Here is a 26447-nt window from a genome sequence, read left to right as displayed (position 1 = left end):
ACAGCATGGCTACAGCATCACAGCATGGCTACAGCATCACAGCACGGCCACAGCATAGCAGACAGCGTCACAGCACGGCCACAGCCTAGCAGACAGCATCACAGCATGGCCACAGCATCACAGCATGGCTACAGCATCACAGCACGGCCCCAGCATCTCAACATCACAGCACGGCCCCAGCATAGCAGACATCACAGCACGGCCACAACATAGCAGACAGCATCACAGCACGGCCACAGCACAGAAGACAGCATCACAGCACGACTACAGCATCGCAGCACCACAGTACGGCCTCAGCAAAGCAGGCAGCATCAGGAAGCCTCAGTTGGCTGCAGCCTCACCAGCAGCCGACATCAGCAGCAGGCTATGGTCAGTTGCTCGAGGTGAGTTGAGGTAAGGTCACTTCAGGTCATTAACAAAGGTGTGGTCACCCATCCCTGGCAACTGCAGGTAACTGGCAGTCCGCGGGTGATGGTCACAGAGGCTGGGTGACGCAGACAGACACCCACTACAATGGATGACAGACCAGGACAGCAATACAGCTACTGGGGCACATCAGCTGGGTGACTGGGCACATCAGGTGGATAGCAATCATAGGCAGCTCTTCAATAGGTGACAGTTGTGGGTGAGTCTTCTAAGGCGGGCTGGGTGACTTCTCATTCCTCTGTAAATAATCAGTTTCGGCCAGTAATTGTTTCCTCTAAAAGTCTCACCCTAACACTCATTTTCTCCACCATTTATCCCAAACCAACACACAACTCCACCAAATATATACAACCACACAATTACTCAGACCTACGATAAAAAAAATGTCACTAGGATTATAATAAGCAGTCAAAAGGCGCATGGGACTGATTCCTACTATAAAAATAATAAGAATCACCACCGCTTATACACCATGTCATGAAGGGGGTTATGGGACGAATGTATGGACAATTGGGGAATATGTGAGTAATCGGGAGGAAGCAGGTAGGAGGGATACAGAAGTGAGCAGGAAGGAGGCAGGTGGGTAGGTATGACAGGTCAGTGGTGACCACCACGACACTCTCATTAACTCTACACTACTCATTACCGTATGACTCGCCCACTCTTCACTCACTCCACCTTATATAAACAAAATAAAGTATAAGAAATAGAAGTACATAACGGGGACAGTGAATATTACTATTCTACTCAAACACAGTTTATTATTAAGTCCTAGTACAATAATATATTTAGGAACAGGAGAACATTATTGGGGTTTAGATAAATGGGAATGATACATATAAGCAGTGAGACAGGGAATACAATCAACTGACGTAACAAAACATAACTTACAATATAGTTCAGAGGACAGTTCACCAAAGGAACTAAGTCATACACACTAGCCACAGGTCCCAAGGTCTACACAGCATGATTACTGCTCCAATCCAGTATTCTGCCCAATGTCTCCAACAGAGTCTCCTCCCGAGACTCTCCAGCTCAGCTCTGCCCACAGACCAGAGCTCCGCTCGACTCCTGCTCAGCTCTGCACACCGGCAGCAGCTCCGCTCGAATCTCTCCTATGCTAAGCTGTTCCTTGGGCTTATATGGTCTTCAAAGCACCCTCCACAATGGGGTGTGCACCACGTGTTTTGACCTGATGCCGAAATCTGACGCTGTCAATCACAAAAGACCTCAGACTTAAGCCAAAAGGCGTGCCTGACAGCTATTTGCCAAGGGAAGGTGTGACCATATAATTGGTTAAATTAGGTCTCCCTTCAGAGACACAAGCATAGTGGACTACATCACAGGGGTAGTTGTTCCAAACTCAACTGTGGGTTAGTTTTTAAGTGTTCCAAACACTATACTGTGGGTTGTTAATTGTTCCAAACATTGTACAGTGGGTTAGTTGTTAATTGCTCCAAACATTGTACTGTGGGTTAGTTGTTAATTGCTCCAAACATTGTACTGTGGGTTAGTTGTTAATTGTTCCAAACATTGTACTGTGGGTTAGTTGTTAATTGTTCCAAACATTGTACTGTGGGTTAGTTGTTAATTGTACCAAACACACATGATGAAATTGAGACACATATGCAACATCTGGGTATCTTTATTGTAGACGTTTCGCCATCCAGTAGCTTTATCAATACAAATTCCAGGACATAACTAGAAGACAGGAGAACTATGTACATAGTTCTCCTGTCTTCTAGTTATGTCCTGGAATTTGTATTGATAAAGCCACTGGATGGCGAAACGTCTACAATAAAGATACCCAGATGTTGCACATGTGTCTCAATTTCATCTTGTCGGTATTGTATACCATTCTTGTACACACCAAACACACATATACTAAGGGCTGATCATTCATATACATGACGTTAGTATTTATCTTATAGTGTAGTATTATAATGTTGATTATATTTGGCTTTATAATACATTATACCACATTAGTATGTATGGCATTACTGTATATCATATTAATATATATGACATAAATATACATAAGTATATATAGTTTTGGAGTGGTTGGTGCTATTATTTAATAAATGTATGGAATAGTGTAAGGTACCTAGGGATTGGTTGAGAGCTTACATAGGCAAAGGGGATAAAAGAGAGTGCAAAAATTATAGGGGAATAAGTCTGTTGAGTATACCTGGTAAAGTGTATGGTAGAGTTATTATTAAAAGAATTAAGAGTAAGACGGAGAGTAGGATAGCAGATGAGCGAGGAGGCTTTAGGAAAGGTAGGGGGTGTGTAGACCAGGTGTTTACAGTGAAACATGTAGGTGAACAGTATTTAGATAAGGGTAAAAGTTTTTTGTGGCATTTATGAATTTGGATAAGGCATATGACAGGGTGGATAGGGGGCAATGTGGCAGATGTTGCAGGTGTATGGTATAGGAGGTAGGTTAAGGAAAGCAGTGAAGAGTTTTTACGAGGATAGTGAGGCTCATGTTAGAGTATATAGGAGAGAGAGAGAGATTATTTCCCAATAAAAGTAGGCCTTAGATAAAGATGCGTGATGTCACCGTGGTTGTTCAATATATTTATAGATGGGGTTGTAAGAGAAGTGAATGTGAGGGTTTTGGCAAGAGGTTTGGAGTTAAAAGATAAGGAATCAAACACAAAGTGGGAGTTGTCACAGTTGCTCTTTGCTGATGACACTTTGCTTTTGGAAGATTCTGAGAAGAAGTTGCATTGGTTAGTGGAAGAATTTGGTAGGGTATGTAAGAGAAGAAAATTAAAAGTGTATATAGGAAAGATTAAGGTTATGAGGATAACAAAAAGATTAGATGATGAAAGATTGGATATCAGATTGGAGGGACATAGTATGGAGGTGAATATTCAGATATTTAGGAGTGGAAGTGTCAGCAGATGGGTCTATGAAGGATGAGGTGAATAATAGAATTGATGAGAGGAAAAGGGTGAGCGGTGCACTTAGGAGTCTGTGGAGACAGAACTTTGTTCGTGGAAGTGAAGAGGGGAATGTATGAGAGTATAGTTGCACCAACACTCTTGTATGGGTGTGAAGCATGGGTGATGAATGTTGCAACAAGGAGAAGGCTGGAGGCAGTGGAGATGTCATGTCTAAGGGCAATGTGTGGTGTGAATATAATGCAAAGAATTTGTAGTTTGGAAATTAGGAGGTGTGGAATTATCAAAATTATTATCCAGAGGACTGAAGAGAGGTTGTTGAGGTGGTTCAGACATATAGAGAGAATGGAACAAAAGAGAATGACGTTGAGAGTGTATGGGTAGGGGTCGACCTAAAAAGGGTTGGAGGGAGGGGGTAAAGGAGGTTTTGTGTGCAAGGGGCTTGGACTTTCAGCAAACGTGCATGAGCGTATTTGATGGGAGTGAACAGCGACAAATGGTTTTTAATATTTGATGTGCTGTTGGAGTGTGATCAGGGTAACATTTATGAAGGGATTCAGGGAAACCGGCAGGCCGGATTTGAGTCCTGGAGATGGGAAGTACAGTGTCTGCACTCTGAAGGAGGGGTGCTAATGTTGCAGTTTTATAACTGTAGTGTAAAGTACCCCTCTGGCAAGACAGTGATGGAGTGAATGATGATGGAAGTTTTTCTTTCTCTGGCCACCCTGCCTTGGTGGGAATCGGCCGATGTGTTAATAAAAAAAGTATATTTGAAATTAGCATATATGGCTTTAGGATTAGATGGAGGTTACCGGGAGGTTATTCCGAGGATCAACGCCCCCGCGGCCCGGTCCATGACCAGGCCTCCCGGTGGATCAGGGCCTGATCAACCAGGCTGCTACTGCTGGCCGCACGCAGTCCAACATACGAGCCACAGCCCGGCTGATCCGGCACTGACTTTAGGTACCTGTCCAGCCAAAAGAGAGCAATTCCCCTAATGTTTGATGGGAGGCTGTTGAACAGTCTTGGACCCCGGACACTTATGGTGTTTTCCCTTAGTGTACCAATGGTGCCCCTACTTTTAATTGGGGGCATTTTGCATCGCCTGCCCAGTCTTTTACTTTCGTAAGGAGTGATTTGTGTGTGCAGATTTGGGACCATTCCTTCCAGGATTTTCCAAGTGTAGATTATGATATATCTCTCCCTCCTGCGTTCCAACGAGTACAAGTCAAGTGCTTCCAAGCGTTCCCAGTAGTTAAGGTGCTTGACAGAACTTATATGTGTAGTAAAGAATCTCTGTACACTCTCTAGATCAGCGATTTCACCTGCTTTGAATGGAGATGTTAATGTACAGCAGTATTCCAGCCTAAAGAGAGCAAGTGATTTGAAAAGGATTATCATTGGCTTGGCATCTCTCGTTTTGAACGTTCTCATTATCCATCATATCATTTTCTTTCCACTTGCGATCGTGGCACTGTTGTGATCCTTGAAAGTGAGATCCTCAGACATTACTACTCCCAGGTCCTTTACATTATTTTTCCTCTCTATTGTATGGCCAGAGTCTGTAGTATACTCTGTTCTAGTTATTATCTCCTCCAGTTTTCCATAACGGAGTAGTTGGAATTTGTCCTCATTGAACATCATATTGTTTACCGTTGCCCACTGGAAAACTTTGTTTATATCTTCTTGGAGGTTAACCGCGTCCTCAGCAGATGACAGCCTCATGCAGATCATAGTATCATCCACAAAGGATGATACGGTGCTGTGATGTATATCTCTGTCTATGTCTGATATGAGGATGAGGAATAAGATGGGGGCGAGTACTGTGCCTTGTGGAACAGAGCTCTTCACTATGGCAGCCTCCGATTTAACTCTGTTGACCACTACTCTTTGTGTTCGATTTGTTAGGAAGTTGAAGATCCATCTCTCAGCTTTCCCAGTTATTCCTTTAGCACGTAATATATGGGCTATTACGCCAAGATCGCATTTGTCAAATGCTTTTGCAAAGTCTGTATATTACATCTGCATTCTGATTTTCTTTCAGTGCATCCAAGGCCATATCATAGTGATCCACTAGTTGTGAGAGGCAGGAGCGACCTGCCCTGAACCCATGTTGGCCTGGATTGTGCAGATTTTGGGAATCCGGGTGATTTGCAGTCCTGCTTCTTAGCTCTCTTTCAAAGATTTTTATGATGTGGGACGTCAGAGCTATTGGTCTATAGTTCTTAGCTAATGCTTTGCTGCCACCTTTATGGAGTGGGGCTATATCCGTTGTTTTAAGTGACTGTGGAATTTCACCCATGTCCAAGCTCCTTCTCCATAGTGTACTTAGGACACGCGAGAGGGGTTTCTTGCAGTTCTTAATGAATACAGAGTTCCACGAGTCTGGGCCGGGGGCTGATTGGAAAGGCATGTTGTCAATGGCTTTTTCGAAATCTATCGGAGTTAGGGTAATGTCGGAAATCTGGCATACATTTATGGAGTTTTGAGACTCATTCATGAAGAAATCATTTGGGTCGTCGATCCTCAGACTGATTAGTGGTTCGCTAAACACAGAGTCGTACTGGGATTTCAATATTTCACCCATTTCCTTGTTGTCATCTGTGTAAGTCCCATCCTGTCTGAGTAAGGGCCCGATACTAGATGTGGTATTTGCCTTGTTTTTGGCATACGAAAAGAAATATTTTGAATTTCTTTCAATTTCACTAATAGCTTTAAGCTCCTCCTGTCTCTCCTGGTTCCTGTAAGAGTCATTTAACTTAAGTTTGATAGTGTCCACTTCCCTGGTCAGCGCCTCCTTTCGAGTATGAGATATTCTAGCACTCCTGAGGAGCTCAGTGACTCTTCGTCGTCTTCTGTAGAGGGAGCGTCTTTCTCTGTCCAGTTTACTCCTGATCTTCTTTTTTCTTAGGGGAATATGCCTAGAACATGCTTCAGCTGCCAGGAAGTTGATCCTTTCAAGATACTGGTTTGGATCATTGTCATTTAAGATATCTTCACATTAGCATGTATGACAATTCTATAATTGATATCAATGTGTATGACTTTAGATCCGATAATTAGTTGGTATGACGTAAGTGTGTATCACATTAATATGATAGTATAAAATAGCTTATATGCCATGAGTGTATACAACATCAGTAACAGTTTACATGTCATGAGAGTATATAACATTAGTAATAGTTTACATAACAAATATATGTCAGGTTTAAGGTGCTGCAGGAGAGAGTGGCGTTCACCATGTAAATAAAAAGAGATTTCATTTTCTTTACATTCTTTTCAAATAACAAAAGGGAACAATAATGATAGAATGATATATGACTGGATCACCGTTGATCATCCTGGAATTTATGAGCCAGAAAAAATGAAGCTGAAGGTCATTGCTGTGATCATTGTTTTCCTCTACACCCGTCACTCACTGGCACCCGTCACTCACTGGCACCCATCACTCACTGGCACCCGTCACTCACTGGCACCCGTCACTCACTGGCACCTGTCACTCACTGGCACCCATCACTCACTGGCACCCGTCACTCACTGGCACCTGTCACTCACTGGCGCCCATCACTCACTGGCACCCGTCACTCACTGGCACCTGTCACTGGCACCTGTCACTCACTGGCACCTGTCACACTGGCACCTGTCACACTGGCACCCGTCACTCACTGGCGCCAGTCACACTGGCACCCGTCACACTGGCACTTGTCTCTCACTCCCACCTGTCACACTGGCACCGGTCACTCAGTGGCATCCATCACACCGGTACCCATCACTCACTGGCACCTGTCACTCACTGGCACCTGTCACTCACTGGCACCCATCACTCACTGGCACCCGTCACTCACTGGCACCTGTCACTGGCACCTGTCACTCACTGGCACCTGTCACACTGACACCTGTCACACTGGCACCCGTCACTCACTGGCGCCAGTCACACTGGCACCCGTCACACTGGCACTTGTCTCTCACTCCCACCTGTCACACTGGCACCGGTCACTCAGTGGCATCCATCACACCGGTACCCATCACTCACTGGCACCTGTCACTCACTGGCACCCGTCACTCACTGACACCTGTCACACTGGCACCCTTCACTCATTGGCACCTGTCACACTGGTACCCATCACTTACTGGCACCCGTCACTCACTGGTACCTTTCACACTGGCACCTGTCTCTCACTGGCACCTTTCTCACTGGCACCCGTCATTCACTGGCATCCGTCACACCGGTAACCACCACTCACTGGCACCTGTCACTCACTGGCACATCTTAAACTGGCAACCGTCACTCACTGGCATCCGTCACACTGGTACCCATCACTCACTGGCACCCGTCACTCACCTGCACCCGTCACTCACTTGCACCCGTCACTCACTGGCACTCGTCACTCACTGGCACCCGTCGTTCACTGGCATCCGTCATTCACTGGAACCTGTCACACTGGCACCCGTTACACACTGGCACCTGTCACACTGGCACTCGTCACTCACTGGCACCAGTCACATTGGCACCTGTCTCTCACTCCCACCTGTCACACTGGCACCCGTCACTCACTGGCATCCGTCACACCGGTACCCATCACTCACTGGCACATGTCATTCACTGGCACCCGTCACTCACTGGCACCAATCACACTGGCACCCGTCACACTGGCACCTGTCTCAATGGCACCTGTCACACTGGCACCCGTCACTCACCGGCATCCGTCACACCGGTACCCATCACTCACTGGCACCTGTCACCCTGGTACCCTTCACTCACTGGCACCCGTCACTCACTGGCACCCGTCACTCACCGGCATCCGTCACACCGGTACCCATCACTCACTGGCACCTGTCGCTCACTGGCATCCGTCATTCACTGGAACCTGTCACACTGGCACCCGTTACACACTGGCACCTGTCACACTGGCACCCGTCACTCACTGGCACCAGTCACACTGGCACCCTTCACACTGGCACCTGTCTCTCACTCCCACCTGTCACTCTGGCACCTGTCACTCACTGGCATCCGTCACACCGGTACCCATCACTCAATGGCACCTGTCACTCATTGGCACCCGTCACTCACGGGCACCTGTCACACTGGCACCCGTCACTCATTGGCACCTGTCACACTGTTACACATCATTCACTAGCACCCGTCACTCACTGGCACCTTTCACACTGGCACAAGTCTCTCACTGGCACCTGTCTCAGTGGCACTCGTAATTCATTGGCATCCGTCACACCGGTACCCATCACTCACTGGCAATTGTCACTCACTGGCACCCGTCACTCACTGGCACACCTTAAACTTGCACCCGTCACTTACTGGCACACCTTAAACCGGCATCCGTCACTCACTGGCATCCGTCACACTGGTACCCATCACTCACTGGCACCCGTCACTCATTGGCACCCGTCACTCACTGGCACCCGTCACTCACTGGCACCTGTCACACTGGCACCCGTCACTTATTGGTGCCTGTCACACTGGTTACCATCATTCACTGGCATCCGTCACTCACTGACACCTTTCACACTGGCACCCGTCACTCACTGGTATCCGTCGCATCGGTACCCATCACTCACTGGCACCTGTCACTCACTGGCTCCCGTCACTCACTGGCACCCATCACATTGGTATCCATCACTCACTGGCATCCGTCACTCACTGGCACCTTTCACACTAGCACCTGTCACTCATTGGCACCAGTCACACTAGCACCCGTCACTCACTGGCGTCTGTCACACTGGTACTCGTCACTCACTGGTACCTGTCACTCACTGGCACCCGTCACTCACTGGCAACCTCTCACACTGCCAGCCTCTCACAATGGCACCCGTCTCTCACTGGCATTCGTCACACTGAAACTCGTCACTCATTGGCACCCGTCACTCACTGGCACCTGTCACACTGGCACTCGTCACTCACTGGCACCCGTCGCTCACTGGCATCCGTCATTCACTGGAACCTGTCACACTGGCACCCGTTACACACTGGCACCTGTCACACTGGCACCTGTGTCACTCACTGGCACCAGTCACACTGGCACCTGTCTCTCGCTCCCACCTGTCACACTGGCACCCGTCACTCACTGGCATCCGTCACACCGGTACCCATCACTCACTGGCACCTGTCACTCATTGGCACCCGTCTCTCACTGGCACCTGTCACACTGGCACCCGTCACTCATTGGCACCTGTCACACTGGTACCCATCATTCACTGGCACCCGTCACTCACTGGCACCTTTCACACTGGCACCTGTCTCTCACTGGCACCTGTCTCACTGGCACTCGTCATTCACTGGCATCCGTCACACCGGTACCCATCACTCACTGGCAATTGTCACTCACTGGCACCGTCACTCACTGGCACACCTTAAACTGGCACCCGTCACTTACTGGCACACCTTAAACTGGCACCCGTCACATACTGGCATCCGTCACACTGGTACCCATCACTCACTGGCACCCGTCACTCACTGGCACCCGTCACTCATTGGCACCCGTCACTCACTGGCACCTGTCACACTGGGACACGTCACTCATTGGTGCCTGTTACACTGGTAACCATCATTCACTGGCACCCGTCACTCACTGGCACCTTTCACACTGGCACCTCTCTCTCACTGGCACCTGTCTCACTGGCACCCATCATTCACTGGCATCCGTCACACCGGTACCCATCACTCACTGGCAATTGTCACTCACTGGCACCCGTCACTCCCTGGCACACCTTAAACTGGCACCCGTCACTCACTGGCACACCTTAAACTGGCACCCGTCACTCACTGGCAACCACCACATTGGTACCCATCACTCATTGGCACCCGTCACTCACTGGCACCCGTCACTCACTGGCACCTGTCACACTGGCACTCGTCACTCACTGGTACCCGTCACTCACTGGCATCCGTCATTCACTGGAACCTGTCACACTGGCACCCGTTACACAGTGGCACCTGTCACACTGGCGCCCGTCACTCACTGGCCCCCCCTCACACTGGCACCTGTCTCTCACTCCCACCTGTCACACTGGCGCCCGTCACTCACTGGCATCCGTCACACCGGTACCCATCACTCACTGGCACCTGTCACTCACTGGCACCCGTCACTCACTGGCACCAGTCACACTGGCACCCATCGCACTGGCACCTGTCTCTCACTGGCACCTGTCACACTGGCACCCGTCACTCACCGGCATCCGTCGCACCGGTACACATCACTCACTGGCACCTGTCACACTGGCACCCGTCACTCACCGGCATCCGTCGCACCGGTACACATCACTCACTGGCACCTGTCACCCTGGTACCCGTTATTCACTGGTACCCGTCATTCACTGGCACCTTTCACACTGGCATCTGTCACTCACTGGCACCAGTCACACTAGTACCCGTCACTCACTGGCGTCTGTCACACTGGTACTCGTCACTCACTGGTACCTGTCACTAACTGGCACCCGTCACTCACTGGCAACCTCTCACACTGCCAGCCTCTCACACTGGCATCCGTCACTCACTGGCATTCGTCACACTGACACTCGTCACTCACTGCCACCTCTCACACTGGCAACCATCACTCACTGGCACACGTCATTCACTGGTACCCGTCACTCAATGGCACCCGTCACTCACTGGCAGCCGTCACTCCCTGGTACTTGTCACTCACTGTCACCCGTCACTCACTGGCACCCGTCTCCAACTGGTATCCGTCGCTCACTGGCACCTATCTCTCACTGGCATCCGTCACTCACTGGCACCCGTTACTCACTGGCACCTGTCACACTGGAACTCGTCACTCACTGGCACCCGTCAATCACTGGCACCCGTCAATCACTGGCACCCGTCATTCACTGGCACCTGTCACTCACTGGCGCTCGTCACTCACTGCACCTGTCACTAGCAGCCGTCACTCACTGGTAGTCGTCACTCACTGGCACCCGTCACTTAGTGGCATCCGTCACTTACTGGCACCCGTCACTCACTGGTACCCGTCACTCACTGGCACCTGTCTCTCACTGGCACCCGTCACTCACTGGCACTCGTTACTCATTGACACGCGTCACTCACTGGCACGCGTCACTCAATGGCACCTGTCACACTGGCACTCGTCACTCACTGGCACCCGTCAGTCACTGGAATCTGTCACACTTGCACCCGTTACACTCTGGCTCCCGTTACACTGGCACTTGTCACTCACTGGCACCCGTCACTCACTGGCAATCTCTCATACTGGCAACTTCTCGCACTGGCAACAGTCACTCACTTGCATCCGTCACACTGGCACCCGTCACTCACTGACACCTGTTACACTGGCACCCGCCACTCACTGGCACCTGTCATACTGGCACCTGTCACACTAACACCCGTTATTCACTGGCATCCGCCTCACTGGTACCCGTCACTCACTGGCACCTGTCATACTGGCACCTGTCACACTAACACCCGTTATTCACTGGCATCCGCCTCACTGGTACCCGTCACTCACTGGCACCTGTCACTCTTTAGCATCTGTCTCACTGGCACTCGTCACTCACTGGCACCTGTCTCACTGTCATCCGTCACTCATTGGCATCTGTCACCCGTCACTCACTATCACCCGTCACTGACTGGAACCCGTCACTCACTGTAACCTGTCACTGACACCCGTCACTTACTGACACCTGCAACACTGGCACCCGTCACTCACTGGCTCCTGTCACTCACTGGCACCCATCACACTGGAACCCGTCACTCACTGGCACCTGTCACACTGGCCCCTGTCACCCGTCTCTCACTGGCAGCTGTCAACTGGTACCCGTCACACTGACACCTGTCACTCACTGACACCTGTCTCCCGTCACACTGGCACCGTCACACTGGCACCGTCACACTGACACCCGTCACACTGGCACCGTCACACTGGCACCGTCACACTGGCACCGTCACACTGGCACCGTCACACTGGCACCGTCAAACTGGCACCGTCACACTGGCACCCGTCAAATTGTAATATACTGAGAATATTGTAGTGAATTATAATGTATCACTATTTTAAAAATACTTATTAATTACTGAAAAATATAGCACAAAAACAACAGCATAAAATTGTGAAAAGAAAAATAACTATAGGACAAACAAATTATACAATTATAATAATTTGCAGAATTAGTCAGTATATTAATAAAAAAATTGCAGACAGAAAATATAGCTTTAAAAGATTATAGAAATAGCAAGAAATAGCTGGTTTGAACACTATAACTATTAATCTCAATTAGTCAAAACAAATTACTCAGAAACAGAGCAATGATAATAGTTTACTTCAAAAATTACATTGAGTGAATTTGTTGAAAGAAATATCAATAATATGATTAAAAAAGTGACACAAGATACAGAAGTGGAAATTCACCACTTGCAAAGTGGCGGGAAACACAGGTAAAACATCAAGAGTTTACTCACTACACTTATTGTATTATTGTGTTGCACTATGCAACACAAGATATGGTACTACACTCTGCAATAGTTCAAACAAATGAAACACTGCATATATAAAATATATTTAACACAAAACAATGGTAGACACTGAAGAAAGAGTGAATGAATCGACACAGAATTAGCAGGAAAACACAGGAAAATGCAATGAAAAATGAGTCAAGACAGAAGAAAAAATAATTATACACAATAAAATAAGGTAGATTGCACAACACTTAAAGAACACAGATAATAAAAAAATAATCAGTTCTCAAGGAATGAATGACAGAGAAATAAGCAAAATACTGCACACAATAGACATAAATGTGTACAAGACAAAATATTACTTTAGGTTGGAGAGAATGGGAATAATAACATACATAAAAAAAATAAACACAAAAATGAGCAATAATACGGCAACAGGAAACTATCAGAAAGAACAAAATTTACACTAGGACGCAAGAGTCTCTGAATAACACAAAAGTTATTGTAGATGTAGAAACTGTCTCAACACATGTAAATGTCTCTATAACAAAAAAAATGTGTCTATAATGCTTGACTGAAGAAGTGGAAACGACGACAGAAGGAGGATGGTATAAACCCGATATATGGGTAAATGGCACACGTGGTTAATGGCGTCAGGCTTTATGTGGCTGGTGGCAGCTGGGTGAGCCGGCATTAAGAGTGCGTGTCTGGCTGGCACTAGGTATTCATGTGGTAATAAGCCTGGGTGGCTTAATGCCACATTTGTACCACAGGGATGGTGATTTTCACTCTGACCAGCGTTTTACTGATAGCACAGAGTAAGTTTATTCAGTGGTACAGCACATGGAGACAATAACTTCAAAGAGTGTGGAAAAATTTTCTCCAGGAGGGGGGGTATTAGCTCCTTTCAGCCCCTTTCAGCCCTGAGGGGACATCCCTCTCAGAAGGGGCAAGCATCTTGTTTACTGATATATCAAGTAATTGATCCCAGATGCAGTACGAGTATATGACGCGGTCACGCGGCTGCCGCTCCTTGCAAGAGTCCAGTGTTGCAAAGTGTAGTTTAATAAGAGACAGTCCATCTCTTACCTTAGCAGGACAATTAAGGAAAATCCTGCTCCCACTTTATTACCATGGTAAAGATAGTGAACATTGTTGTCTATGCTTAAGACAGCAAGAATCAAGCATTCTGCTTTGATTCATGGAGGAAGTTTGGCAAGGAAGCAAAAGGTACTCGGTCAGCTTTTCCTTAATGTGTTGGGGACAAGTGAGGGTGAGGAGAGGCCGTGAGGTCAGATTACTTTTCACCCTACTGGGAGTCACTGACGCCAGGATAACCAACAAAGTACTCTGATCCGTGCGTTAGTGTGAACAAAGTGTCTCAAAAAACACAATAAACACTTACAGAGAAATGTGATCAACTTCTCTAGTAAACAGATTGTGAATAAATGAACAATTCTTGATGAACAGTGTAACAACGAGTGTTGCAATCCAACAGAGTGTAGTGTGACATTCTTCAAGGAACACTATTCTTTAATCAAGTCATCTGATATCCGGGTGTAACTACGGGTCAGATACATATACCCAGTTAAGTGTACTAATAAGTAATGAGTATGATTGACTGCAGTTGAGTACAAAGTTACGAATTAGTAACTTATCATAAACCCCGGTGAGAAGTGAACCTTTGAGTCCAAACACGTAAGTTTTGTCAGCAATCAGTTATGGAAATATGCTGACATAATACCCCCTAGGGGTAATTTATTATTAATGCATTTACTTTCCAGCCCGTTGCGAAGTGGCTATGACAGCTTCTCAAGACCTCGCCTGCAGGGGTGGCTGTGTAGGCGACAGCTGTCTTATCAAGCTGGTAAACCATTTCTCAACAAAGAGGATCTTGCTTGGCAGCTTCCTTCTCTCTCAGCTGGGTTGTGAAGCTGGCTTAAGGCCTCGACACTAGCTAGGCTGGGGTGGCTTGAATGCTTGTAACTATGCACACAACAGTAATGAAGCAAGCTGGGTGACTGGTTTAGGGAGGCTGGGTGGCTGGCTTAGGGTCTCCCCTATAGACTGGCTTGGCTTAATTTGCAAACCCCAGATCAACTACTTGTAGGTTAGCAAATAAGCAAACAAGGCATGAAGCGACTAACCAGGATGTAGTTCAGCTGGGCTTGTGAGGTCTCTGGGGAGACCTAATTTAACCAATTATATGGTCACACCTTGCCTTGGCAAACGTCTGTAGCCACGCCCATGTCTGAGGTTTTTTGTCCTTGACGGCGTCAGACCTAGGTGTCAGGTCGTACACGTGGTTGTGGAGGGTGCTTGGACCACCATAGAAGCCCAAGGAAGAGCATGATCAGGAGATTCGAGCGGAGCTGCTGCTGGGGTGCAGAGCTCCTGAGCAGAGATTCGAGCGGAGCTGCTGCTGGGGTGCAGAGCTCCTGAGCAGAGATTCCTGCAGAGCTCTGGCCTGGGTGCAGAGCTCCTGCGCTGAGACTTCGAGCGGAGAGGAGAAGGCTGTTGAAGTCTCTGGAGGAGACTGTTGGAGACATTGGGCAGAGTACTGGCTTGGAGCAGTACTCGTGCTGTGTAGGTATTGGGACCTGTGGCTTAGTTCCTGTAGTGAACTGTCTGTACTATTTGTAAGTTATATTCATTTTCGTCAAGTTGATTGTGTTCCCTGTCTCACTGCTTATACATACCATCCCATTTATCTAAACCACAATAATGTTCTCCTGTTCCTAAATACATTATTGTACAAGGACTTAATAATAAACTGTGTTTGAGTAGAATAGTAATATTCACTGTCCCCGTTATTGTATTTCTATTTCTTATATTTTATTATGTTTAGTTAAAGTAGTGAGAGGGTAAGTAGTGTGGAGTGTGGTGGGTAGAGTAATGAGAGGTGAGGGTGTAGTCACCAGTGACCTCACATTACCTACCTACCTCAGCTAATCATCTCTCCTACCACCTCACCTGCCTGTCCCCTGCCTACTAACTCCCTCCGCTTACCCCCATGCATTCCCCTAACCAATACCCCCCTACATGACATGGTGTCTAAGCGGTGGTGGTTCTTATTATGTGCCTTATTTTTGACTGCTCGGTTATACTTGTTATGCTACCATTTGTTACCACTTTTTTTTTCTTGTGTGTGTAAAGTTAACGTAAATATCAGTGTTATATTATAATCCTAGTGACCTTAACCGACCTTGTTTTTTTTGAAGGTGGGTCTGAGTAATTGTGTGGTTGTATTTGGTGGAGTTGGTTTGAGATAAATGGTGGAGAATATCAGTATTTGGGTGAGACTTTTGAGGGAAGCAATTACTGGCCGAAATTGAATATTTACAGAGGAATGAGAAGTCACCCAGCCCGCCTTGGAAGACTAGCCCACAACTGTCACCCACTGAAGAGATGCCTATGATTATTACCCACCTGATGTGCCAAGTCACCCAGCTGATGTGCCCCAGTAGATGTATTGCTGCCTTGGTCTGTCATCCATTGTAGTGGGTGTCTGTCTGCGTCACCCAGCCTGTGACCATCACCCAAGGACCGCCAGTTACCTGCAGTTGCCAGGGATGGGTGACTGCACCTCTGTTAATCACCTGAAGTGACCTCACCACCTCACCTCACCTCGAGCAACTGACCATAGCCTGCTACTGCTGATGTCGGCTGCTGTGATGCTGCTGAGATTCTGTAGCCGTGCTGCGATGCTGTAGCCGTGCTGCGATGCTGTGGCCGTGCTGTGTGCTGCTGTGATACGGCCGTGCTGTGATGTTGAGATGCTGCAGTCGTGCGGTGATGTTGAGATGCTGCGGCCGTGCTGTGATGCTGGGACCGTGCTGCGATGCTGTGGCCGTGCTGTGTGCTGCTGTGATACGGCCGTGCTGTGTGCTGCTGTGATACGGCCGTGCTGTGATGCTGCAATGCTGCCTAGCTCAAGAGGAGGAGATGGCAGTGATGCTGCAGTGGTGTGTGAGGGATTCTGGCTGGTGTGCCAGGACAGGAGAATCTACTATGAAGGAGTTGCCATCCTCGGAGATGTGGAAGGACGTGAGCTGCGGAGATGGACTCCAGCTGCTGGGACCAGCCTGCTTTCAAGGGCGGTATGGAGGTGTATCCTGCCTTGCTGGTCGACCTGTACGACCGGTATGCGGGGATGCCCTGCCAGCCATGAGAGACGATTAAGAGTGTGAGATGTCCCCAGCCTACTTTGACTTGCCAGAAGTGTTAGTGTTACCTGTGTGAAATAAGGTGACCTTGAAAACGGTCCAGTGATTATGGCCGCCTTGTTTTATGAGGCCAGTGAATCCTAGTAGTGGCATAGGATAATGGAGGGTCTTAGCTGCGATGCCTGCCCTGTCTCGATTTTCAGATGTTGTTACCTGGAGTATACCTGGAGAGGGTTTCAGGGGTCCAAGCCCCTGCGGCCCAGTCTATGACCAAGCCTCATGGTGAATCAGGGCCTGATCAACGAGGCTGTTACTGTTGGCCGCATGCAAGCCGACGTACAAACCAGTGTTGTAGTGTGCATGTGAAGTGTGCCGATAATGCGACCTTGGTGGTCGTGAAGTGGTCCAGTTGCAGTTACTTGAAAGAATGCAACCCATTGGAGCAGTTTTCCACGCCAAAGAAGCCTAGAGAGGTTTGGCCCAATGGTTAACGTGCGAGGGTGACTAGCATTGGCTAGTGCATTTCTAGTAGAAGTAAGGAAGGCACTGGAGCCCGATATTTAGGTTTAAGGAGAAATGACGGGTAAGGAGGCTTTGCACCAGAGAGCAACTGTTATGCTGGCCAACTGCGAGGTGTACTGATTACGCTGCCTTGTGGTAGATGAGAAGGTTGAGGGAAATATATGTAATTGAATAATTTTGTATTATGTATAATTTTGTCTTTGTATTGTAATAGATTTAAGGGGTTAGGATTAAAATAGTCAAATAACTTAGGACAAATTGTCCTAGTTCTCAGATATTTTAAACAGGGGGAGAAAGGGGGATGTGATGTAGTTCAGCTGGGCTTGTGAGGTTTCTGGGGAGACCTAATTTGACCAATTATATGGTCACACCTTGCCTTGGCAAACGTCTGTAGCCACGCCCACGTCTGAGGTTTTTTGTTCTTGATGGCGTCAGACCTAGGCGTCAGGTCGTACACGTGGTTGTGGAGGGTGCTTGGACCACCATAAAAGCCAAGGAAGAGCATGATCAGGAGATTCAAGTGGAGCTGCTGCTGGGGTGCAGAGCTCCTGAGCAGAGATTCGAGCGGAGCTGCTGCTGGGGTGCAGAGCTCCTGAGCAGAGATTCATGCAGAGCTCTGGCCTGGGTGCAGAGCTCCTGAGCTGAGACTTTGAGTGGAGCTGCTGCTGGGGTGCAGGGCTTGGGAGAAGGCTGTTGAAGTCTCTGGAGGAGACTGTTGGAGACATTGGGCAGAGTACTGGCTTGGAGCAGTACTCGTGCTGTGTAGGTCTTGGGACCTGTGGCTTAGTTCCTGTAGTGAACTGTCCTCTGTACTATTTGTAAGTTATATTCATTTTCGTCAAGTTGATTGTGTTCCCTGTCTCACTGCTTATACATACCATCCCATTTATCTAAACCACTATAATGTTCTCCTGTTCCCAAATATATTATTGTACAAGGACTTTATAATAAACTGTGTTTGAGTAGAATAGTAATATTCACTGTCCCCGTTATTGTATTTCTATTTCTTATATTTTATTATGTTTAGTTAAAGTAGTGAGAGGGTGAGTAGTGTGGAGTGTGGTGGGTAGAGTAATGAGAGGTGAGGGTGTAGTCACCAGTGACCTCACATTACCTACCAACCTCCACACTCGTCCCTCCTACTGCCTCGCCTGTCCCCTACCTACTGACTCCCTCCGCTTACCCCCATATTCCCCTAACCAATACCCCCCTACATGACACTGTGTAGACAAGCTGGAGGGTGCTGGCTTGGCTTAGCTTCATCTAAGCCTCCATGCAGTCACACACAATGTCCAACTGGTTTGGTAGAAATAATATTAAATCTGTGTAAAGTAAAAAATCACGCCCACACCGCTGTCACCATTTGTCGTGGGAGTTCGTGAGGAGATTCTGGAGTAAGGAATACACACGTTGGATGTCTTGGAGGCGTATAATTAAGAGAGTCTATGCCTAACGGGAACTGACCAGGAGGCCTCTAGCTGGCAGCTCACATGTGCGGGACTCGTGATGTCAGCAAGAAAGGAGCCTCTCTATAAAGTAGCTGGAATTATCTAATTATACTACACAAGTACACAGTAACACTACTGGCAAGAGTTGCTACCCTTCACCAACATTAAGGTACCATACATGAAAGAAAGGAGTTGCTCCCTTCACCAGCATCAACGTGCCGTACATGAAGAGGAGTTGGTACTCTTCACCAGCATCAAGGTAGTGAACATGAAAGGAAGGAGCTGTTCCCTTCATCAGCATCAAGGTTACCTGGAGGTTACCTGGAGGTTATTCCGAGGATCAACGCCCCCGCGGCCCGGTCCACGACCAGGCCTCCCGATGGATCAGGGCCAGACCAGCCAGGCTGTTACTGCTGGCTGCACGCAGTCCAACGTACGAGCCACATCCCAGCTGATCCGGCACTGACTTTAGGTATCTGTCCAGCTCTCTCTTGAAGGCAGTCAGGGGTTTATTGACAATTCCCTTAATGCTTGATGGGAGGCTGCTGAACAGTCTTGGGCCCTGGACACTTATGGTGTTTTCCCTTAGTGCACCAATGGCGCCCCTACTTTTAATTGGGGGCATTTTGCATCGCCTGCCCAGTCTTTTACTTTCGTAGGGAGTGATTTCTGTGTGCAGATTTGGGACCATTCCTTCCAGGATTTTTCAAGTGTAGATTATGATATATCTCTCCCTCCTGCGTTCCAACGAGTACAAGTCAAGTGCTTCCAAGCATTCCCAGTACTTAAGGGGCTTGACAGAACTTATAAGTGCAGTAAAGGATCTCTGTACACTCTCTAGATCTGCGATTTCACCTGCTTTGAATGGAGATGTTAATGCAGTATTCCAGCCTAGAGAGAACAACTGATTTGAAAAGGATCATCATTGGCTTGGCATTTCTCGTTTTGAACGTTCTCATTATCCATCCTATCATTTTCTTTGCACTTGCGATCATGGCACTGTTGTGATCCTTGAAAGTGAGATCCTCAGACATTACTACTCCCAGGTCCCTTACATTATTTTTTTGCTCTATAGTATGGCCAGAGTCTGTAGTATACTCTGTTCTAGTTATTATCTCCTCCGGTTTTCCATAACGGAGTAGTTGGAATTTGTCCTCATTGAACATCATATTGTTTACCGTTGCCCACTGGAAAACTTTGTTTACATCTTCTTGGAGGTTAACCGCGTCCTCAGCAGATGACAGCCTCATGCAGATCCTAGTATCATTCGCAAAGGATGATACGGTGCTGTGATGTATATCTCTGTCTATGTCTGATAAGAGAATGAGGAATAAGATGGGGGGCGAGTACTGTGCCTTGTGGAACAGAGCTCTTCACTATGGCAGCCTCCGATTTAACTCTGTTGACCACTACTCTCTGTGTTCGATTTGTTAGGAAGTTGAAGATCCATCTCCCCACTTTCCTAGTTATTCCTTTAGCACGTATTTTATGGGCTATTACGCCAAGATCGCATTTGTCAAATGCTTTTGCAAAGCCTGTGTATATTACATCTGCATTCTGATTTTCTTCCAGTGCATCCAAGGCCATATCATAGTGATCCATTAGTTGTGAGAGGCAGGAGCGATCTGCCCTGAACCCATGTTGCCCTGGTTTGTGCAGATTTTGGGAATCTGGGTGATTTGCAATCCTGCTTCTTAGCACTCTTTCAAAGATTTTTATGATGTGGGACGTCAGAGCTATTGGTCTGGAGTGGGGCTATATCCGTTGTTTTAAGTGACTGGAATTTCACCCATGTCCAAGCTCCTCCTCCATAGTGTACTTAGGGCACGCGAGAGGGGTTTCTTGCAGTTCTTAATGAAAACAGAGTTCCATGAGTCTGGGCCCGGGGCTGAGTGCATAGGCATGTTGTCAATGGCTTTTTCGAAATCTATCGGAGTTAGGGTAATGTCGGAAATCTGGCATACATTTATGGAGTTTTGAGACTCAATCATGAAGAAATCATTTGGGTCGTCGATCCTCAGACTGATTAGTGGTTCACTAAACACAAAGTCATACTGGGATTTCAATATTTCACTCATTTCCTTGTTGTCATCTGTGTAAGTCCCATCCTGTCTGAGTAAGGTCCCGATACTAGATGTGGTATTTGCTTTGTTTTTGGCATATGAAAAGAAATATTTTGAATTTCTTTCAATTTCACTAATAGCTTTAAGCTCCTCCTGTCTCTCCTGGTTCCTGTAAGAGTGTTTTTCGCAGAGGCTTAGTATCTCATGTGTGTGTGACCTTTCATCTGCGCTACCTCCGGGGATTGTTTCAGCTATAACATTGTTTGCTACATTCTTGCATTTTGTATGCCTTAGGATGAAATCACCAAGCAGTAAGATGTTTTGGTTCTCGATCTTTATTGATAGAACTTCAACTACCTCATTTGTGGTGTTCAGCAACTCCATGCAGATGAGGGACTCTTTGACATACAGGCCAGCCCCCCCTTGTTGCCTATTCATTCTGTCGCATCTAAAAAGGTTGTAACCACTTATCCATATTTCACTGTCAAAGTGATTTTTTGTGTAAGTCTCTGTGAAGGCTGCTAACATTACATTAGACTCCTCTAGAAGTCCACTGATAAAAGGTATTTTGTTGTTGGTGGATGGCTTAAGGCCCTGTATATTAGTGAATATGAATGAGGTTGTATTCTGTGTTTGTTTGGGGGATTTTGTTATTGGCATCAGTAGTTGTAATTCTGGAGGGCCATGGGTGGCCACTGGCTGCACCTCCAGTCCAACAAGGCTCCAAGGTGCTGGACTATTTTTTTTATTTCCTTCCATTTTCTTTTTCTGTTTCCTGCCACTAAAAAATCACCTGGAGTTGGGTTGTCATAGCTACTATTGTTTGTCTTGTGGGGTCTGTGCCTCCTGGTCCCTTTTAGATGGTATGCAGGGCAGTCGATGTTGTAACACTGCTTCTGGAGGACCGAGGATTGACATATTTTTGGGTGAAAGAAAGAAGAACGACACACTCCTTTAGACAGGAGGTCGCTAAATTTTTTGGGATGCTCAAAGTTGCATGTCCCATTTTTTTCCTGATATTCCATGCTTACAGATGCCCCAAGCATAATATTTGCACAAATTCACCTTTGGTTGAGAATTGTTGGGAGGTGTGTTGTCAATTTCTGCAGGTTCTGGGACTGCACTATAATCCTCAGTATCCAAACCAGGGCCATCCCGTCCTAGATTCCATCTACTTTCCCCAGTAGAGGAAGGAGGAGACTCCTCTCCAACATCTGTACTGTGGGCCACGGTCTTGTGCAATGATGGTTGTATATTTACGGTTTTAGTGGTGGTTATGGTAGGGTCCCTAGTAGAGTCTGGGCTGGCAGTAAGGCTGGGGGCTGGGTCTGAGTCAGCATTGGGGCTGGGGGCTGAGCCTGGGACAGCATCAGCACTGTGGGTATTAGTGCTATGACTGGGGGATGGGTCTGGTTTAGCACTATGTGGGTGACTAGATAGTTTCGAGCCATCTGTTGTGGTATGGGCATTCTGCATTTTTTGATACACTATCTCTTTCTCCCATGTTTTATATATTTTGGGTAGACTATCCAAGAGGTCATCTTTGTTTTCTTGATTATTTTTATCATTTATTACTCTCCTTAGTACCTTTCTGATACCTGCCCAAAGTTCTACATCTTTATTGCACAATCAGAATGGTACAGTACATGAAAGGTACATTTCAATGCCCTTTCAAGAAATATCACAACAATCTTTTCTGGTATCGGCTTAAAACTCTCTCATAAGTGGACATTATCACAGGTTAATTTCACTTGATAACTCTCTGATTACAGTGACTCCAGCCACCGGCAGTGACTGCTTCCTCTGTATTGTTCAGTAGTGTGTGAGCAGCAGGCAGTATCGACAGTGTCACATTTGAGGACGTAGGGACGGTAGTACCTCACTGAGCTGTGCCTGGTCTTGCAGTTAGTGAGTTACAGTGGCAGTACCTCACTGGGCAGTGCCTGGCTCCTGCAGTTAGTGAGTTACAGTGACAGTACCTCACATTGGGTAATGCCTGGCTCCTGCAGTTAGTGAGTTACAGTGACAGTACCTCACTGGGTAGTGCATGGCTCCTGCAGTTAGTGAGTTACACTGACAGTACCTCACTGGGTAGTACCTGCCTCCTGCAGTTAGTGAGTTACACTGACAGTACATCACTGGGAAGTACCTGGCTCCTGCAGTTAGTGAGTTACACTGACAGTACCTCACTGGGTAGTACCTGGCTCCTACAGTTACAGTGACATGGGCTGTCAAACATTCCAGATGATTTTCCTGGTGATATCTCAGTGTATGACGTGTGAGTACTCTTATGTTATTGAGTAGTTACACACACACACATACATACACACACACACACACACACACACACACACACACACACACACACACACACACACACACACACACACACACACACACACACACACACACACACACACACACACACACGTCAGGTAATCAGACTGAGGAAGGGTGATGGGGAATTCACAAGAAACGACCGAGAGGTATGTCAGGAGCTCAACACAAGATTTAAAGAGGTATTTACAGTGGAAACCAGTAGGACTCCAGGAAATCAGAGCAAGGGGGCACACCAGCAAGTGCTGGATGAGGTACATATAACCAAGGAGGAGGTGAAGAAGCTGCTATGCGAACTTGACACCTCAAAGGCGGTGGGACCAGACAACATCTCTCCGTGGGTCCTTAAAGAGGGAGCAGAGATATTGTGTGTACCATTAACAAAGATCTTCAACACATCATTTGAAACTGGGCAACTCCCCGAGGTATGGAAGATGGCAAATGTAGTCCCAATTTTTAAAAAGGGAGACAGGCATGAGGCACTAAACTACAGACCTGTATCACTAACGTGTATAGTATGCAAGGTCATGGAGAAGATCATCAGGAGGAGAGTGGTGGAGCACCTGGAAAGAAACAAGTGTATAGTTGACAACCAGCATAGTTTCAGGGAGGGAAAATCCTGTGTCACAAACCTACTAGAGTTTTATGACAAGGTGACAGAAGTAAGACAAGAGAGAGGGGTGGATCGACTGCATTTTTTTGGACTGCAAGAAGGCCTTCGACACAGTTCCTCACAAGAGGTTACTGCAAAAGCTAGAGGATCAGGCACATATAACAGGAAAAGCACTGCAATGGATCAGAGAATACCTGACAGGGAGGCAACAACGAGCCATGGTACGTGACGAGGTGTCAGAGTGGGCACCTGTGACAAGCGGGGTTCCACAGGGGTCAGTCCTAGGACCTGTGCTGTTCTTGGTATATGTGAATGACATAACAGAAGGGATAGACTCAGAAGTGTCCTTGTTTGCGGATGATGTGAAGTTAATGAGAAGAATCAAATCGGATGAGGATCAGGCAGGACTACAAAGAGACCTGGACAGGCTACAAGCCGGGTCCAGCAACTGGCTCCTTGAGTTTAACCCTGCCAAATGCAAAGTCATGAAGATTGGGGAAGGGCAAAGAAGACCGCAGACACAATATAGTTTAGATGGCCAAAGTCTGTGAACCTCACTCAAGGAAAAAGATCTGGGGGTGAGTATAACACCGAGCATATCTCCTGAGGGGCACATCAATCAGATAACTGCTGCAGCATACGGGCGCCTGGCAAACCTATGGATAGCGTTCCGATACCTCAGTAAGGATTCGTTCAAGACTCTGTATACCATTTACGTCAGGCCCATACTGGAGTATGCAGCACCAGTTTGGAATCCACACCTGGTCAAGCACGTCAAGAAATTAGAGAAAGTGCAAAGGTTTGCAACAAGAATAGTCCCAGAGCTACGGGGATTGTCCCACGAAGAAAGGTTGAGGGAAATCGGCCTGACGACGCTGGAGGCCAGGAGGGTCAGGGGAGACATGATAACGACATATAAAATACTGCACGGAATAGACGAGGTGGACAAAGACGGGATGTTCCAGAGATGGGACACAGACACAAGAGGTCACAATTGGAAGTTGAAGACTCAGATGAATCAAAGGGATGTTAGGAAGTATTTCTTCAGTCATAGAGTAGTCAAGCCGTGGAATAGCCTAGAAAGTGAAGTAGTGGAGGCGGGAACCATACATAGTTTTAAGGCGAGGTATGATAAAGCTCATGGAGCAGGGAGAGAGAGGACTTAGTAGCAATCAGTGAAGAGGCGGTGCCAGGAGCTATGACTCGACCCCTGCAACCACAAATAAGTGAGTACAAATAGGTGAGTACACACACACACACATACACACACACATACACACACACACATGCACACACACACATACAAACATACACACATACACATACACACTTACACACATACACGCACACACACACACACACACACACACACACGGACTCTGGGGGGACAGACCAGATGGGGACACCAACAAGGAATACACCAACAAGTGTTGGACGACATACATACAGATGAGGAGGAGGTGAAGAAACTGCTAAGGGACATCGATACCTCAAAGGCAATGGGACCGGACAACATCTCTCCATGGGTCCTTAGAGAGGGAGCAGATATGTTGTGCGTACCACTTACCACAATCTTCAACACATCCCTGGAAACTGGGCAACTACCTGAGGTATGGAAGACGGCAAATGTAGTTCCCATTTTCAAAAAAGGAGACAGAAAAGAGGCACTAAACTATAGACCTGTGTCATTGACGTGTATAGTATGCAAAATTATGGAGAAGATTATCAGGAGGAGAGTGGTGGAGCACCTGGAACGGAACAGGAGTATAAATGCCAACCAGCACGGATTCACGGAAGGCAAATCCTGTGTCACAAACCTTCTGGAGTTTTATGATAAAATAACAGAAGTAAGACAAGAGAGAGAGGGGTGGGTTGATTGCATCTTCTTGGACTTCAAGAAGGCTTTTGACACAGTTCCTCACAAGAGATTAGTGCAGAAGCTAGAGCATCAGGCGCATATAACAGGAAGGGCACTGCAATGGATCAGAGAATACCTGACAGGGAGGCAACAACGAGTCATGGTACGTAATGATGTATCACAGTGGGCACCTGTGACGAGCGGGGTCCCACAGGGGTCGGTCCTAGGACCAGTGCTATTTTTGGTATATGTGAACGACATGACGGAAGGGTTAGACTCAGAAGTGTCCCTGTTTGCAGATGATGTGAAGTTAATGAGGAGAATTAAATCTGATGAGGACCAGGCAGGACTTCAAAGAGACCTGGACAGACTGGACACCTGGTCCAGCAAATGGCTTCTCGAATTTAATCCTGCCAAATGCAAAGTCATGAAGATAGGGGAAGGGCACAGAAGACCACAGACAGAGTATAGGCTAGGTGGCCAAAGACTGCAAACCTCACTCAAGGAGAAAGATCTTGGGGTGAGTATAACACCGAGCATGTCTCCGGAAGCACACATCAATCAGATAACTGCTGCAGCATATGGGCGCCTGGCAAACCTGAGAACAGCATTCCGACACCTTAGTAAGGAATCATTCAAGACACTGTACACCGTGTATGTCAGGCCCATACTGGAGTATGC

This window comes from Cherax quadricarinatus, chromosome 14 (assembly GCF_038502225.1).
Source record: "Cherax quadricarinatus isolate ZL_2023a chromosome 14, ASM3850222v1, whole genome shotgun sequence".
In the NCBI taxonomy this organism is placed as follows: Eukaryota; Metazoa; Arthropoda; class Malacostraca; order Decapoda; family Parastacidae; genus Cherax; species Cherax quadricarinatus.
This window is presented reverse-complemented; position numbering follows the sequence as displayed.